This window comes from Marmota monax, unplaced genomic scaffold, assembly GCF_021218885.2.
Source record: "Marmota monax isolate L192 unplaced genomic scaffold, Marmota_monax_Labrador192_F-V1.1 WCK01_AAM20220418_F8-fsc00003, whole genome shotgun sequence".
Taxonomy (NCBI): Eukaryota; Metazoa; Chordata; class Mammalia; order Rodentia; family Sciuridae; genus Marmota; species Marmota monax.
In genome coordinates this window covers 8,934,352-8,948,209 of record NW_026694084.1, presented here as the reverse complement: position 1 = coordinate 8,948,209, position 13,858 = coordinate 8,934,352, and the positions used below count along the sequence as shown (strand labels likewise).

At 41.0% G+C, this 13,858-nt stretch overlaps 1 long non-coding RNA gene across 1 annotated transcript; it reads left to right on the top strand.

Annotated features, from left to right (window-relative positions):
- The first annotated feature begins 214 nt into the window (after positions 1 to 214).
- On the top strand, positions 215 to 6,071 carry LOC131424950 (uncharacterized). The gene is made up of 3 exons (XR_009228651.1): positions 215 to 295; positions 1,057 to 1,225; positions 3,941 to 6,071. It is a non-coding gene; the product is annotated as an uncharacterized LOC131424950 (long non-coding RNA).
- The last annotated feature ends 7,787 nt before the right edge of the window (positions 6,072 to 13,858 follow it).

The following is a 13,858-nucleotide window of genomic DNA, read 5'->3' as shown; positions in this document are numbered from 1 at the left end:
AGGAAGAATAAAGGAAAGAAGGAAGGAAATTGGGAGCAAATGGAAATCTTAGCACCACAGATAATTGGAAAGCTTCATATTATAATAAGATTGAAACATTGAAATATCTTGACAAAATTTTTTTTTTTGATACTGAGGATCGAACCCAAGGGCACTTAACCACTAAGCCACATCCCCAACCTTTTTTCTTTCTTTCTTTTTTTTTTTTTTGAAACAGGGCCTCACTATGTTGCTAAGACTGGCCTCCAACCCCAGCAATCCCCTGCCTCAGTCTCTTGAGTCGCTGGGATTACAGGTATGTAATGCCACACACCCAGAGACAAGAGATTAAAAAAAAGAGAGAAAGAGAATAAAGAATACCAGACACAGACCAAATAAATCCTGAACAATTTAACAAATTTAAATATTCCAAGTCTTCTTCCTGTATGTTAAATGTATCATTTTATAGTGGTAGGAATAATGTCCATTTGCTATTTGAGTGGAAGTAATTAAAGTCTATATCTAATAAGCATGGCCATATTCAGCCCTCATTCACATGTTTGTAGTTTTTCATATCCACTTGATATTCTATCACATTAATTTGGCATTTTTAAGCAGTGGAGGGGGAGGGGTGAAGTCAGGGTGGCGAAGTTGTTGAATGGTTGATAATTGTCGAAGTCGTATGTACAAGGGGATTCATTATACTATTATCTCTACTTCTGTGCCTGTTTAAATATAGCCACCATAAAAAGGCTTTTATGTATATATTATCGCTTTTTGAGAGGAGAACAGACTGCTACATTCTCTTTTTTGAGGTTGGAATGCCTGGAGCACAGAGGAAGGGGGAAGAGAACCCTCTGGAGGCTCCTTCCCTCTTCTCCCCCTAAGCTAACAGGCTTGGCTCACAAGGTTGATCTCCATCTAAAAGAGCTAATTATAAGACTCTTTTGTTCAAGAACTTTAAAAGGATTGGCTTCAACAGGGCTTCAATCTGTCATAAAGTTTTCCTTGTTAGAAAAAAAAAAATCTCTCCATAGAGAGGCACCATACACAATTTATTCTTTCCCCAACCCCCAGGACCCCCTGTTCTCCAGCATTTATTGAGGACCTGTTCTGAGTTGTTCTGGAAAGACAGAGATGTGTGAGACCCTGTCACCACCCTCGAGTAGCTCATATCTAACTGGGAGAAATAGACATAAATAGTTGTAAGATACTGTGGCCATGGGATGCGCATTCGTGAAACAGGGTGAGTATAAGATATGAACCCAGAAAAGCAAAAAGGGTCAGAAAAGAAATTTTTTTAATGTGGTTCTTATTGAAAGAAACTTAATACCAAACAGTATTATACAGTTGAATATATGCCAACCAGAGCCCCATTAACATAAACTACAAAAATGAATGCAACTTGCAAATGTTAATATATCCCACATATTTTAAATGGCAATATGACTTGACCACAAATTCCTCTGTTGCAATCAGAAGAAAAGTGATATTTAATGAGGAAAGGCCTTTCAATAAGTTGATGGAAGACAAGGTTTTATGTAACCTAATGCTCAAGTTAGTGGAAAGCAATTTTTTTTTCAAATAGATATGACTTATTTAAATCATTAAATAAGATTCTTGGGGAGGGGAGTATAGCAATTTCCTCAGAGGCTGGGCAGGGAACTCTGGTGAATCAATGAAATCATTGACTCAAAATTAGTGCAGATACTTTGAGTTCTGGTCTTGGCTTTTCACAAAGGTAACCAAGTGCCTTAGGCAGGTCAGTTAAACTCCCTGGGATTTAGTTCTTAACCAGTAAAATTAAGGGGTCAGTTTTGTTAGGGTTTCAAAGTTTATTTAGCCATATCGCCTCTTGTGCAAATGAAGCACTACTTGGAAGTTCAACGCCTAAGGTGGCTGAGTGGAGGTGCCTGGTGTGTTGTGATAGGTCTGGGCTTTTGGTTCATTCTCATGTTCCCCTCCCCTGGTGGCCCCAGAGTCACTTCCTCCAAAAAACAGAGTGTGACAGACACAATCTGGAGGATCCCTGGGGTCTTGTCCAGCTCTCACACCAGATGATCGTATTGCACTGGGCCATAAAATGCTAGAGAAAGAAACGTCAAAGGAACCCTCAGCTCATCTGGGGAGAAAGAAGTTTAAAAAGTGGGGCATCTTGAACAGATCAAACTTGGTAGTGTTTCTGAGAAGCCAGGAACAAAAGATAAGACAGCTCTTTTTCCTGATTCAGATTAGCTTCCAAAGTGGAGAGAATATAAACACACTTAGGCCCCAGAGTCAGGCCTTCTAGAAGAATACAAGGGGCAGGATCAGCAGGCCCAGAGACTTGGCTTTTCTCAGCCTTCTCTGTTTAATGCTCTCACACATCACACTCAAGACGCAGGAAAGTTGTGCCTATTAATACACAGCCCGCCCCGCTGATAACAGATGTGGTTATCATGGGAACGAAAACACATTTCCCCAGCTTTAAACCTCAAGCACATTTTCCATCATCGGTAACTGACTGAAAGGCTGGCTCGGGGCAGATGCTTTTCTTGCGTTTCTCATCTGTGGACATTGCTTCAAGCAATCACTGGGAAAGGAGACTCTGAGGTCTCCACCAGCAAGTGGAGGAGTTGGCAGGACCCAAGAGAATTCTTCCCCCTTTGCTTATAGGAACTGCTCATGGGCTGGGGCTCCAGGGGCCTTTTTGTTTATGCAAACCCTCCCCTCGAGATAACACTGAGTACGGATTTCTCAGAGAAAGGCTCCAGAAAGCTGAGGGCTGCTGCGTTGAACCTTAGCAGTCTTATGACTTAGGCCTTGGCCAAAACCACCTCCAAGGCACAGCCACGGGCTTCATTTGTCCAGATCTTGTGTTAGTGCAAAACCACACACCATCTGGACACAGCCTTGAGGAACCCATGCCGTAGGATTCTGAACCCCCTCACAGAACTTTACCTTCCCAGAGCCAAGCCACCCACGGGGGATCATTTTATCAACTCTTACAGCTTTCCTGGAAAGGAGACTGGGAACAGGCTAAGTGAGGAAGGCAAAAGCAGACTCAGGAGAGGCGTCCATCCCAGCTTCTGGCTTCCAACCTTGCACTTAATAAACTAGGCCAGCCGCTTCTTTGTACAAGCTTATTTCTGTCGACTGTGGGAAGAAACCATTGTCAACAGTGTGCATTTCAGAGACACGAGTTCCAAACCACATAATGTTCAATTTTTCTCAACTCAGCCCTCAGTGCTGAAAGGCTATATCAGCCTCTGAGAAGAGGCTCTGTAGATTGCATCCCAGCATCTGGCAGGAAGGGATCTGGTTTTCCCATGGGTCTGTATGAGCTAAAATGTTTGTTATTATCTATTCCTTGGAGCTCTTTTTTCAAGTCAGCTCTTATCCTTTCTAAAACCACTGCCACTTCTGGGGAACTTGAGTTATACCATAAATGTGAAGTCACCCAGAGAAGGTCTTGTTTAGACTGGGATCAAAGACCTTGACTGGATGCTTCAGCTTTCCCTTCTCCTGTCCAAACCCCCAGGATGGAGCTCTCCATCTAGTGTAGTAGAACATCTGTACTGTGTCTACCAGAGATGAGCTTAGTTACCTAAAAATACTGCATCAGCTGTCTGCAAGGCCATGTTTGCAGTATGATTCATATTTTGTTATAATATATTATGCAAAAACTGTCAAGAAATTCCCCAACTGATAACAGTGTCTTTCTCAGGAGGGTAAAAATCTGGATGATTTTTTTTTCTTCCTTGAGTTTTCCAAAATTTCTGCAATAAACTGATAATGTTCTTACAGTAGGAAAAAAAAATTGTGTAGGGTGTGTGTGTGTGTGTGTGTGTGTGTATGTTTTCACACATATCTTGTACTGGGGAATTGGTGCCCAGGGCCTTACATATGCTAGGTAAGAACTCTATCACTCAGCTACATCTCCAGACCTTTTTATTATTATTATTATTTTATTTTGAAACAGTCTCCTTCAGTTGCGCAGGCTGCCCTTGAACCTGCAATCCTCCTGCCTTGAACTTGCAATCTTCCTGCCTCAACCTCCTGAGTAGCTGGGATTACAGATGCACAACATCACACCCTGCCAGTCAAGTTCTTCTTAACACAAGGAAAAAAAATGCATTTGTGTAAGTTGCCTAAATAACTGATACTGTGCATGGATTCTGGCTGTCCAAAAATCCAGCAGATGGTTTTGAGAAAAAAATATGAACAAATAATAAAGGTACCAAAATGCAGAGTACTTTGATAGATGCAAAATGAGAAGACAGCCAAACAAGGGAGAAAAAAAGGAAAAGAAATGAATACAGCAGAGGGAAGCTATGGAAAGCTTTCGCATGGCACTCCTTGATTCTTCCAGTTCTTTCGTCAAGAGCGCAGCCTCCTAGAATCAGCCAGCTCAGACCTGGAACCCACTTACTTATTAGGGACAATGAAAAAATTACTGGAAGTTTCTGAACCCACCTTCTCCAGAGGGTTCTTCAACTGGGGATTGAATTCAGGGGCATTTAACCACTGAGCCACATCCCCAGCCTTTTTTTTTTTCCACACATTATTTAGAAACAGGGTCTCACTGAGTTGCTTAGGACCTTGCTAAGTTGCAGAGGCTGGCTTTGAACTCCTGATCCTCCTGCCAAGACACTGGGATTTCAATGCTACCGCTCCTGGCTCCCCAAATAATTCTTGAGAGAATGACTTGAGTGACATAAGGTCAGGAAGTCTCTCACCCTGTGGTAGTGGTGGGTGGATACATAGTGAATACCCCTGAGGGTCTATGGGACGATCTTCAGGGTTTTATTCCTGCAACTCTGTCCCCCCAGTGTCCACCCCAGGGAAGAAGGTTCTGATGACTTCTCCAGGCCACCCATGCAAGTTAGGTGAAAGACGAAGGGACACGTCTCAGAACTCCAAACTGCATCTCCAGCTGTGCTCTGCCCGGGTGGGAGAGAGGGACCGAAGCAGGTGGACATTCATATTTGCACAGTGACTAGCCTACTGCAGTTCAGGAATGGACACTACCTGGCCTTTGCCTCTGTTGTAAACCTGACTGAATAGGGAAAAACAAGCACCAGTGTGGGTATGTTAACACCAATTGTAGCCTTTTGTCAATCAGCTTCTTTGCATCTGGACTTCAAACACGTGTTTACCGCATTTGTTCAGGTAAAATAACGCTGGGAGGAGGGTTGAGATTCCCTGTACTTCCCCATATGGTGTCTTGTGAAATCCACACAGCCCACCAGCAGGGTCTGTAGCTACAATCTCACCATCCCAAGTGTACAGGAAAGATATTGATAAGAAGAAACTCACCCCAGCTCCCTCCATGACATCCGAAACAGGGCTGACCTTTATCTAACTACACCCAAGGCTATTTGCCCAACACTTAGGCAGTAGCTTGGAGAATCCAGAGTGGTGCCAAGTACCAGGAAGTCCTGTAAAGACAGCTAAAGTACACACAGCATCGACTTTATGCACTTAAGTGAATATATTTTATTCATAGGCCATCTTTCAGGGCCTGGCTCTGAGTATTGGCTTTTTTCTTTTCTTTTCTTTTCTTTTCCTGCATGAAGCAGAAAGATAGCAAGATGTAAGTATCTGAGATGTAAGTAAATCTCATTGTCTCCCAATGGTGTTGCCTAACAGCAGTAATTTAGTTGGGACATCCTCGCTGGACCACTTGCAACCTATTTGATTTGGTCCTCCTGCCTCCATCTCCCCAACACCTCATCCAACCACCTTGGCAGGGTCTAGAATCTTAGTATGAAGAGAATAATTGTTTAGTTCCAGCTGGAAGGATAAAAAAGAAAAGGTTTATCATGATTCCCAAAACTAGAAATTAAGAAATAGGTTTATAACTCAAGTTTAAGGAATCTCAGGCCTACCGCAGATTCAGATTTGAATGGAGAATCCCTTTGTGAATGAATTTGACTTGATAATTTCCTTGGAAGAAATTCTTTGAAAAATATGCAAGTGTGATCAAAGAAAATACATGTTCTTCTGTTTTCCATTCCTAGAAAATATCATGGGGGCAGTTCATTTTGTATATAGGATCATTGACACATGAAGGATTTTTAAAAACTGAGATCTGATGCTTACTCTATCTGCTTTCCCACCTTCATAGACCCTGCTGGTGTTCTGCATAAGAGCATCTCCTCCTTATCTCACTGAGCAACAAATTGCAAACAATTTGTTGCTCAGTGAGATAAGAGTTCTGCTGGATCCTGCAAATGCTTTTTAAAGTGTTCTAAAGAAATGGATTCATTCCCAGTAATATCCATTAGGGCATTTCAGAGAAGATGGATTTTGGCACTTCAGGAAATCCAGTCCCTTTAATAATGGGGCAGAGTGAAGCTCAGTGCCATCCTTCAGGAGCCAACAGTGAGTTAGGGCAAAAACATCACAGAGGCACGGCCTAGAAGACCAAGACCTCAGGGAGTAAAAAGATTTTTAAAAACAATCGTAGAATTTCCATCTGGAAACTATAAATTTTAGTTTTACAAAAACTGTAAGCCCTATTTTACAAACTAAAACTTCATCAATTTGTTTTTATAATTTCCTATGTGTACAAATAGGAAAATATAAAATAAAACAAAAATTCATTTTTATCTTACATAGCATGAGTAGAGAAATTCCCTACTCATGCTATGTAAGATAAAAATATAGTCAGAGATTCATAGATTAAATTTAAGTTTTAAGAACTTAGGCAGCTAGTGAAGACACTTTATCATACTCGAACCTGGCATTAGTCAGAATTTTCCCTTAGAGTCAGGTTTTTGTCTATACAACGCTCAAAGGCTTAGACATTAAACAGTTGTTATAAGTATTGTATGCATATTATTATTTTCTATCATTGAATTTCAGATCGTGGGATTACTTTCACAATACAACTTGAGAAGTTTATAGTTGCCTGATTCTGACATGCTTTGTTTCAGTCCTGTCCATTCCCCAGGAGATTTCTGTATTAGGATAATTTTCTATAATAACATTTTACAAAGGAGGAAGCTTTTCATGACACCTAATTTTAGACACCAAGTCAGGAATACTCAGACGTGCTGTCTTTTGAGTTGCTAAGTCCTTTCCTGTTTTATCCCCACTGGATTCTGATAGCCATTATGTAACCTTGGAATAAACACCGGAGTTTTCTTCACCATTTCATAAATCATAGACACAGATGCCAAATCCCTAAACAAAAATTATAATAGAGGGGCAGGAACAGGAAAAAAACACACACATCAAAACAAAATAACAGGAAATCAGAAGATGAGGTAGTCAGAGCTTTTCCTGAAACCCTTCTTTGTAAGCAGAGGTTGGAGTTAGGATATCTTACCAAGATTATGGAGTTCTCGATTCATAGAGAAGTCTCTGGTGCTGAGGAGTCTGAATGAACCCATCCATACACTACTGTACCTTTGTGATTAAGGACTATACTTTTCAAGAGGGTAGCCTGAAACAGGTATGGGGAAGGCAAATGGGCAGAGTCTGAAGCCCCAAACAGGAGAACAAGAGCTTCCTTTATCTTGGGCTATATCATCTTGACCTTGGCCATTTGACCTGACCAGATACATACAGACCAGAACAAATGGTTCATTCATCCTGGGGCTCCTGCTGCCGCCAAATGGCTGTGTGACATACTGTCAGAGTTATAGAACATGTGAGCAAAAGATATGCTCATGAGACAGCATCTGCTTTTTTGTGTCCTGAAAGGGCCTGAAAATTTGCATTTTGTAGTCACTTGGGCAAAGGTGAAGATTAGGAAGAAAACACGTATCAGAAGTGCATGAACAATGGTTAACAGCACAGTCTCAGACCAGTTATCCCAGGCTCAAACCTGTCTGCCACTCAGGGCTGTGGAACCTCAGCATACTTCTTTAATGGTTTTGTGCCTTAGTTCCTCATCTGCACATTGAGGATCATAGTACTCCCTGCATCACTGAGTTATTGTGAGAATTAAATAAATTGATACAAGCAAAACACTAGATCCACAGTTAGTACCATGTTTGAGTTGTTATTTATTCCAAATCTAATATGTGCCAGAGTCCACGTTGTGTGCTTTCATGTAACATTAGACTTAAATCCAGGTGTGTCTGCCTTGGAACTATGTCAAACATCATTGGTGCCTCCAACTCTAGCTGCTATTTTATAAACACCTGCATTGTAGTTTAGGACATTACATTCCTAATCAATATTATTGATGAGAAAAGTATTCCTCTCTCCATAATCATTTGTCTAATTTGAAATTAACAAGCATGAGATAAATGCATTTGACTCCTGAAATCAGGTCACTCTGGACCTCTGGACATCGGGAGAAAGCCCTGCCTGGGACACGTTGTGGTGCAGTTGGGGAAGGAGAACAGTGTTCCTTCCTTCCTTCTGTCCCTCACCAGACAGCTGCCTCTTAACAAGGTGACAAAGCTCCGGACAGGGTCTTTCCTGCGCTGGAGAACATCTGCTGGCTCAATCACCAAGCAGTCATTCTCTCACAGACTCTCCTTTGGAAGCCCCCAAGGCACTCAGGAACTTGGGAACAAGGTTTTTCCTTACCAAAAGCACTCAAGGCAGGAAGTGGGACTTCCTTCAGGCTGCCCTGCTCAGCTTCCTGGCTGTACAAGAAAACAGGGAAGAACAGGCAATAGAAAAGCACTAATTAGAAAACACACACACACACACACAAAGCAATAGTGTTGAGATGATAAAATTAATCTCAAGTCTGAGTTCATGCGAAATGGAGTCCTGGCTGGCATTTATTATTTTCATCTGCCAAATATTGGCAAAGCTCTTTGGAAGCGTCTCTAGCATTCCTTGGGAGTGAAAGAGTAGGAATGGGGATTTTGCTGGAGCCCAAAGAGGTGATACCTAGAGAACCCAGAGGACAGAACACTGTGATACCACCATCTAAAAGAGGCTTGCCAAGTTTTGATCTCTGTTAGGGCATCTGGGCTGAGCATGGTCTGAGAATGGGCTGAGCAGCATAGCTTACTGGTTCATACAGAAATGAGCCTATGACATTAACCTCCTAGGTCCCTGTGCCCTAAGCAGAGATGCTAACTGAAGCATTACTTTATCATACCTAAAAAGGTATTTAAGACTAAAATAACAGATAGGCAGAAAATGCTAACTTATATTGTTGAAGAAAGGCTCCTAAAATATTCTATTCTTGATTTGGGTACTTATCCTTTAAGTGACATATCAAAGAACTCATTTCCAATTCAAGATCATGAAGATTTATGGCTATAGTTTCTTCACAGAGTTTCACAGTTTTAGCTCATACCATTTGGTATTTGATCCATTTTTAAGTGAATTTTTATGTATGGCATGAGGTAGGGGCACTCCTTTGCATGTGATTATCTGGTTGTCCCTGACCATTTGTTGAAAAAACTACCCCACCTCCATTGAATTGCCTTGGAACTAATTGAGTATAAATGTTAGAGTTTATTTTAAGACTCTCAATTCTGTTCCAATGATCTATTCTTATGCCAGCACCGCACTGCCTTGATACTATAGCTTTTTAAGAAGGCTTGAAATTGGAAAGTGTGATTCCTCCAACTTTTTTCTTCTTTTCCAAGATTGTTCTGACTATTCTGGGCCCTTTGAATTTTAAGATCATCTTGTCAATATCTACAAAAAGGCAGCTAGGATTTTGAGCCTGTAGATCAATGTGGCAGTACAGAAAAAATATTTTTAAAAGTTAGCAAACTGAAAAAGGTTAGCACCCCCAAGCCCTGCCACTTGAAGTCAGCAAGGCTTTGGGCTTCTTTGAGGCCCCGTGCATACCCATATTTATAGCAGCGCAAGTCACAATAGCCAAATTATGGAACCAGCCTAGGTGTCCATTAGTAGATGATTGGATAAAGAAAATGTAGTATATATAATATATACACAATGGAGTTTTATTCATCCATAAAGAAAAATGAAATTATGTCATTTTCAGGAAAATGGATGGATCTTGAGACCATTATGTTAAGCAAAATAAGCCAAACTGAGATTAAGGGTCACATGTTTTCTCTCATATGTGGAAGCTGCAGAGAAAAGCGGTGGGGCAGGGGGGCTCTCAGGAAAATAGAAGGGAGACCAGGAGAGTAAAGGAAGAGGACCTGGGGGAGGGAGGAGAGAAGGGAAAGGGAGGTACTTAGGAATGAAATTGTTATATTGTTATACTGTTATACTGATTGCTATAGGAACATATAACGATGAATACCATTACCATGTGTCATTATAATGCACTAATAAAAAGAAAAAAAATGCTAAAATAAAAAAGTTAGCACACTAAAACGGCTAGCACCCCACTCCCAAGCTCTGCCCCTTGAAGTCAGGCAGGCTTTGGGCTTTGTTATGTCTTTTTTTATTATTATTAATTTCTTCTAATTAGTTATATATGACATTAGAAGTATTTGACATATTGTACACAAATGGAGCACAACTTCTCATTCCTCTGGCTGTCCATGGTGCAGAGTCACTCCAGTAGTGTAGTCATACATGTATATAGGGTAATAATGTCTGTCTCAAGCCACCGTCCTTCCCATCCCACAGTCCCACCCCTACCCTCACTCCCCTCTGCACAATCCAAAGTTCCTTCATTTTCCCTCCCTCTCCCTGCCCCATTATGGATCAGCATCTGCTTGTCAAAGAAAACATTTGGCCTTTGTTTTTGGGGATTTGGCTTATTCATTATGTCTTATTCTCGCAGAAGAGTTGTCTAAAGAGTTGCCAAATTAAGTGATACAATCTACATGAAAGCACGGTGAAAAAGTATATTGTGAAAATTAAAAGTGTCCTTAAGTCTATTTTTGTAGGAAGTCATTAATTAATTTGTTCAATTGACTTTTTGATGGAATTTAGATCTTGTGCTTAGAAACTGAGAAATGCATCAGAAACTTACACGGTTGTGTTAGGCAGGTTTCCATCTCTGTGACAAATACCTGAGATAATTATAAGGAGGAAAGGTGTATTTTGGCTCAGGGGTTCAGAGGTTTCATTCCATGGTTGCCTGGCCATGTTGTCTTTGGGCCTGTGCTGGGCAGAACATCATGGTAGGGAGTTCATGATGGAAGAGGTCTACTTACCCCATGGTGGCCAGGAGGCAAAAAAAAAAAAAAAAAAGAGAGAGGGTAGGGGGAAGAAGCCAGGTACCCCAACCCCCGCCCCATGACCTTATTTCTTTCCACCAGGCCCCATCTCCCCAAGTTTCCACCACCTCCCAACAGCTCTTCAGGCTCATGACCAAGTCTTTAGTTCATGGGCCTTAGGAGGACATTTAAGGCCCTAACCATAACAACATTAAAACAAACATTTATTGTTCTTTTCAACCTGCTTATCTGAGAAATTTATACATTTGTTCTGACAATGCTACAGTAACTTGAAAAAATTTTCAGTGATTATTTCACATTTCTTCTTTGTTAATGTAATAACTTTTATTTAATTGAACACAGATAAATATCTAAAAATTAATCAAAACATGAGCAGGATCAAATTTATATAACAAAATGTCTGTTTTTATATGCTTGTACAAAAAATAAGAAACTCTGTGATTAAAAATAAGAACTAGGGGCTGGAGTTGTGGCTCAGTGGCAGAGCACTTGCCTCTCATGTATGAGGCACTGGGTTAAATCCTCAGCACCACATAAAAATAAATAAATAAAATAAAGGTATTGTGTCCATCTACAAGTAAATAAATAAATAAGAACTAATCCAGGAACAGCAGTGCACAGCTGTAATCCTAGTGGCTCAGGAGGCTGAGACAGAAGGATCACCAGGTCAAAGGCAGCCTCAGCAAACACTAGGCACTAAGCAACTCAGTGAGACCCTGTCTCTAAATAAAATACAAAATAGGGCTACGAATATGACCCCTGAGTTCAATCCTTGTTCCCTGCGCCACCCCCCACCCGCCAAAAAAATAAAATAAAATAAGAGAGAGAGAGCGAGAACTAGAAATAATTGGTAATTCTTGTCTTACAATAATACAAATGCTTTCCTTATCTAACCAATCTCAGTGAATTAAAGTTATTGCAGTTTTATGTTAGTTAGCCTTTCATACTGAAAATCCCCATTAAAGTTGAAGTTTTCACTACAATATGTATCATATTACTTTAAATATCCTCAGTGATGGCAAATCATTGCAAATCATTGGTTTTGAAAGCAATTTGATTTCTGGGAATTATATGAAGCCAAGTCTGATGGCTCTGAGAAGGGAGCAGCGATCAGTCTGTCTGGGCAACATATCAGTCTTTTTTCAAGATCAAAGTGTTTCACACTATGAAGTAATAGTTTGTTGATTTTGGGGGGTGGGGGATCTTTTCTTTAAACTGTCAGAATTTATGTATTTAAATGACAGTTGTCCTACAAAGAAGCCCATAGTCTGGGCATTTATTTACTTGTGATCTAAACTGAATGAAAAAATAATGGGGTCTTGTTTCCCAGGAATGGCTGAGAACCTTTTTACTCTCCGTCTTGCAACTCTAATCCACCCCCTGGAACATGGTTTTGCAAGCTTGTCACGTTTGACATTGGGGCTGGATGATTCTTTGTGAGAGCGGTCATGTGTGCTGCAGGACATTTAGCATCATTCCTAACTGCTGCCCACTAGTCACCAGCCATAACTCCTTGGTCATGGCAGTTGAAATGGTCTCCAGACAATTCCAAAAGTGCTCTGGAGATTATAACTGTCCCTATTTGAGACCCACTGCTCTCTGACCCAGGACTTGGTGTCCTGGAAGTTTGGTCTCCCCTTCCTCAAAGCCATAGGCTATTTTTTTTTTTTTAGTTATCAATGGACCTTTATTTTATTTATATGCAGAATTGAGAATTGAACCCAGTGCCTCACACATGCTAGGCAAGTGCTCCACCACTGAGCCACAACCCCAGCCCTAAGCAATAGGCTTTTACTTTCACAAGTCTAGACCAAGGGTCTCAGTCCCGATGCTCTGAGGGCAAGCACATAATTTACATTAGTGAAAGAAACAAGACTTTTTTTTTAAAGTTTTTTATTGATGCAGATATAAAAATATTTCTTTTTCTTGTTTAGTGTAAGATAAGAAATAGGACACATGTGATAAATAACACCAATGAATAGCCAGCCTCAGTTTAAGGGGCCTAGGGATTGGTAGAGACTAGTAAACAGAGTTCATACCACATCTAAATAGGGGCAGCCACTGTTCAGCTCCAACCAACACCATCTTTAAGACTAACATTGCCGAGCTTTCAACGTGTTAGGGGGTGGGGAGCCAGAAATTCAAATTGTTTGTTTGTGAAATCTTCCAATTTTTAATACATTGTCATTAAATTCAAAATGTTTGAAACCTTGTATGTGAATCATAGGTCCAAACACTAGCCTCAGGTTTGCTGCTCCTGGTGGAGGCTCACAGAGACATAGAATTAGGTTGTCCTGAGGGAAGTGAACAGAAGCTGTGAGAAAAAAAAGAGAGACTTCTGGAAGCACTAGACTCCAAGGAACTGCACCCTGCAGAGAGGGGGCCAGCCCCTCCCATCTAACACTTCAAAGGCAGAATCTCTGCCATAACTGTCCGCATGATGCCTGGGAACCAGGAACTTCTGTGAAGGTTTGGCACAGAGGGTATGGGTGCCATGAGCAGTGGCCTTCAAATGAGCAAAGCAACTCTGCCAATGAGCATCTCGATGCTGACCAGGATGGACTCAAGATCCAGAAACCCTTTTCAAGTTCCCTGGGTGCCATAAACTTCAGCATCAAAAGAGAAAGGAGAGGTACAATCTCCACTGGCCCTTCCTTCCACCACATGATCGAGATTGGATTTCCCTGCTAACTTCTGTCATATTGTGTCTCAGTTGCTTTCAAACTGTTCAGCCTAGACAGTGTGTATCAGTTTTATTGTAAATTCTAGGGGCAGTTAGCTGACGTTTGAAGTCGATGAATCATACT